Below are 5430 nucleotides of genomic sequence, written 5' to 3'. Positions count from 1 at the left end.
ATGATAGTCCCTTCAAACTTCAGATGTGGGACTTGGATTGTATCCAACAGATTTCAATTAATTTGTAAAGAATATTTCAAAAATTTATATCTTTTGAATTCATTATTAAATAATTTAACAAAATCATAAATCCTAGGCTGCCACTTTGAACCGTTCCGTCCAATTCGATAAAATATTCCGGGTATTACGGTTAAATGCTAAAGTTATATACCAAAGTTAATGGGTCTGGTTATCGTTAAAGGTAAAGCTTCGGTGAAACTACTAAACTCACCGAAGCATTAACGAAAATTAAAGCCTTTACAAAGATTTCACAAAGCAATCGGATTTGGTTTAGTTTAGTTTATGGTTGAAAATTGAAATGACCTTTTCAAATTGGTATGTTGTGGTATGCTAGAAAACCGAACCACTAAAGAAACGTTATTTTAGAGGTAGGTAAAAACAGTTCAATGGAAAGGGGTCCCTTACTTCATTATGGCTAACTAAAACATAATCCATTGATACATCTCCAATGAAAAGATGAAAAAGGTTACTTTTAGTTATATTTTTCCATGACATTTGAGCTAGAAGAACACGATGTTCTACCAAATGATCATTTTTTCTTTTTATCAAACAAAATTTTGCATTAGAACCCAAACAATCGATAGATATGACAACTAGCTAACTCTTATTACATAGGATATTTGACAATTTCTAGAACGCCCCTCGAACTGTACAAAAGAGAACCTAGACTTTTTTTTTTTTGTTTATGTTGAGAAGAGTAAGAGAGCTATTCCAAATTCTATAATTGTGTGCGTCGCGTTGACAAAAACTTCATCATACGTGATAATATGATACAATAATACAACTACACATAAGTGGTAGTTGAGGTCAGCCTCTTCTTCTTTTCTTCTTCTAGACACTTATTTTGTCTTTCTTTCCTTTTACCATTATTTAAATATTATAATTAATATATATATATATATATAAATTTAAGAAAATTAAAAATATTATGTATATGTAAAATTAAAAAAAAATTAAAATATTATATAATGTGGTTATAAAAAGGACATGTTGGAATTAATAAAATATTATTAAATATGTGCTAACACGGGTTAATCCTCATTTTATTATTTGCCAACACTAGAAATATTATAATATCTAACATATAAAATCAATTTGTTTTACCTAAGATTGTGTAAAATAATTAATTCATTAGAAAAAATGTGACTTAATCACATCATATAAATGACTTATTATGTATTTAAATTCCTTATTTTTTTGTTATAATAATTAAAAATCAAAATAGAATCTCAAACACTAAACAAAACAAACTAAATATAATAAAAATGGTCATATAGTATATTACATGTTAAAAAATTAATATAAACATTTAGTCGCACAAGCGGCCGGAAAATTAGGTTATTTCTCTATTTATAAAACATCAATATTTAACAAACAAATAGAATATAAAATATAAATAATAATATAACTATATGCACGCGGTGTACCGCAGATTAAAATCTAGTTCTAGTTAAACTCCCTGCAGTTTTTTCTGATCTCGCGGTGGCATAACCCGTCAGCGCTTCCACACTTCCCATCTTCACGATCGACTCAGCAAGCTGCCGTACGAACAGCGGTAGGTTTCTATGTCCGCCATTGGCATTAATTATTGTTTTGTTTAGTTACATGCGAAGGTAAAGTTGTTTAAGAATATATTTCAATCTTGTTATATAAATCTTAGTTTTCAAAGTTAGTTTTCAAAGTTAGTTTTCAAAGTTAGTTTTCAAAGTTAAGTAATTCATATAATTGAGACATGTGTCAAGTATATTGATAATAATTTGATATGTGTGAAAATAAATTTTATTTAATAATTATCAGAAATTTCAAAATCCTAAAACTAATAGGATTACAATTAATATTTTTGAAAAGTATATAAAACCAAAAGTAATCTACTATATAGGAAAGTTATCTATTGAGTTACTAATTTCAATAGGAAAATATGTGCAATTAATAAGAAAAATATTTGCAATTTAATTGCATTTATTATTTATTATAATCATATAGTAAAAAGAATTTTATACAGAAAAAAATAAAGTATAAAAAGGTTTAATGTGTTAAAATTAGTGATTAACATAATATAAGAAAAATAAGATAATCAAAATAAACATTTAATGTAATTTTCTTAAGTTTTTAAATCGGTGAATGATTTGATAGCGTAATCAATATTATGTTATTATGTAAACATTAGTTTTCAAAGTTAATAACTCATGTTATCGCGACACGTGTCAACTTTAACAATTAAAGAATTTGTGATGTGTTATGTACAAAAAAAATTGTTTTAACATATTTGTAAATTATAAAAAATTAAAAATTTAAACTATTCAATAAATATAAAAGATAGTTCATATATGTATATAAAAAGTAATACTAATTCTAATTTTAAATTACTAATTCTATAAGAAAAAGAATTAAGAAAATTATACAATATATTACTATAATACCTTAAATAATTTATACTGTCAGTTATTAATTAATCGTTACATAAAAAAAAATTCTCCAAAAACATCTTTGAATTTTTGATCAATTTTTGATAATGTTAATATAGTTTTATTTTAAATTAGTTGGAAAAGTAGTAAAACTATTACGTATGAGATTACAAAATTTGAAACAAATATATTTAAGATATTGTTACTTTTTCAAATATGAGATAAAATTAGTTTTCAGTTTTTTCTTTGAGAATTATGTTTTATTAATTTTTAGTTTTAAAAAAAATATTAAGTAAGATATAAATTTAATGCAATGCACATTTTTTATATGAAAAATAGAAATGTTAGTCATTGGATTGAGTGCATAAAATTAAAATCTAATTTTATTATCATGTAATATACAAAGAAAATTTATTGTAAGATGGAGTGTGTGAACTCTAAATTTAGTTTTTTTTTTAAATCAAATAAAATAAAATTAATATTTTTTGTTGGTTGACAAAAAAAATTAATATTTTGAATACAACTTAAAATTTCACATATTTTTTAATACGCGGGCCTAATCTAGTTAATATATAGAGAATGTTTAAAAAATTGTACCTTTTGAATTTATTAATAAATAATTTAATAAATTTAAATAATTAAAGAAATTTTGTAATAACTATTTTATTAAAATGTGTTCCCCGCAATATTGCGGAGCTCAATATCTAGTGTGTAACAACAACAACAACAATTCACTAAAACCATAAATTCTAGGCTGCCACTTTGAACTGTTCCGTCCAATTAGATAAAAGTATTCCGGGTATTACGGTTTTTTTTTTGTCGGCAACTTTCATTAATTAAGCCCAAGACGGGCAGTATGAAAAAGAGATACAAAGTGAAAACGGAGCCCAACAAATAAAGCCCAATCATTAACCTAAATACTCTAATACAAAATACAGCTAAGCACAAATAGGTTTAGAAAGAGACACGTATTGGAACACGTGTTAAACTACGAAGTTGGGGTGGAAAACGATCGAGTCGACACCGCCTTCCACCGGAGCCGAGTCTCCGATCAGATCCAAAAATTCTGACTATCAAATTCATCTTTTCCAGCACAGGGATCCGTCGTTCTTCAGCTTTTTGCTCCGAATATCACCCCTTTCCTTATGCAGCTTCCTCCGAGTTTTAAGAAACAGAGCCTCATGAATCTTCGTATCTGTGAAGCACCGGAATAAGTGAGATGGCTAGATGTCAGATTATTGCAAAACTTTGCTCTCCTAAACTGTTTTCACCCTCCACAGAATTCCTCCCATCACGATTCACAAACTTAAGAAGAAACCATCATACGATGCCAATCATGGCCACTAGTATGTGTATGAGGATTTACTCTCCTCTTGATTAGAATCGAGCATTCTAATGATCCAAAATCTCTGTAACATCACTCGGCCTTGACCTCTTCAACTTAAAAGAGATCTATCGGGCTCTACAAAAGAAAAAAAACACAAAATTTAGCCATAAGGGCTAAGAAGAACTCGCATTTAAGCGAGAAAAGATAAACTGGACTTAGCCGGAAACAAAAAACAACGACAAAAGTCGCTGGAAATATAATACATCAGCTTTCTCTCTCTTAAAAATTTGAGAGAGAGAAAGCTCCATATAAAGCTCTATTCCGGGTATTACGGTTAAATGCTAAAGTTATATACCAAAGTTAATGGGTTTGGTTATAGTTAAAGGTAAAGATTCGGTGAAACTGCTAAACTCAAACCTATATACAGTACACAAAGATTCACAAAGCAATCGGATTTGGTTTAGTTTAGTTTATGGTTGAAAATTGAAATGACCTTTTCAAATTGGTATGTTGTGGTATGCTAAAAAACCCAACCACTAAAGAAACGTTATTTTAGAGGTAGTAAAAACAGTTCAATGGAAAGGGGTCCCTTACTTCATTATGGCTAACTAAAACATAATCCATTGATACATCTCCAATGAAAAGATGGAAAAGGTTACTTTTAGTTATTTTTCCATGACATTTGAGCTAGAAGAACACGATGTTCTACCAAATAATCATTTTTTTTATTTTTATCAAACAAAAATTTGCATTAGAGCCCCAAACATAACCAAAACAATCGATAGATATGACAACTAGCTAGATAACTCTTGTTACATATGATATTGACAATATCTAGAACGCCCCTCAAACTGTACAAAAGAGAGCTAGACTTTTTTAATTTTTTAATTTTTTGTGTTTATGTTGAGAAAAGAGAGCTACTCCAATTCTATAATTGTGTGCGTCGCGTTGACAAAAGCTTCATGATACGTGATAATATGATACAATAATACAACTACATAAGTGGTAGTTGAGGTCAGCCTCTTCTTCTTCTTCTAGACAACTTATTTTGTCTTTTCTTTTCTTTTACCACATTAAAATAGTAACTATTTTCATATATACCCCTTATTTTTCATAGTTTACCTCAACGCATCCCCTACTCAATTATATTATGGGAATTTAGTTCAATGTACCACATTTTCCATAAAAATTTTCCAATCTGCCACAGTTGAAATGTCTTTTTCGATCTACCACAAATGTTACATAAAATGATATTTTTACCCTTCAGCTAATATAACAAAGAGAATCTGTCTTTTATTATTTTATGTTGTTTCGTAAAATGCGACAGCCTTTTTCTGATCTTTTTCGGCGATAGAAAGTCAAAAAACAATGTCTTGACATTTATTGTGGACAAAAACCTGAACAATTTTTTTTTTTTTTTGGGATGTTAGGATAAAGGGACATGTTAGGTGATGGACAAAGTTAATAGAGTTTCAATTGTCTGTTTTTTTTTTTTTGTCTGTTAATAGACATTCATTTTGGGCCATTTTGTTTAGAGTAATTATGCGTAGACAACGATTAATGACGGTGGACAATGTCCCTTTCAAAATTGTGTTGCTCCCGTAGACTTTTTTTTTGTCTATCCGTTTGATGGACAAA

The sequence above is a fragment of the Camelina sativa genome, chromosome 20 (genome assembly GCF_000633955.1).
Source record: "Camelina sativa cultivar DH55 chromosome 20, Cs, whole genome shotgun sequence".
Taxonomy (NCBI): Eukaryota; Viridiplantae; Streptophyta; class Magnoliopsida; order Brassicales; family Brassicaceae; genus Camelina; species Camelina sativa.
The sequence above is the reverse complement of the archived record's forward strand: the minus strand, read 5'-3'. Positions refer to the sequence as shown.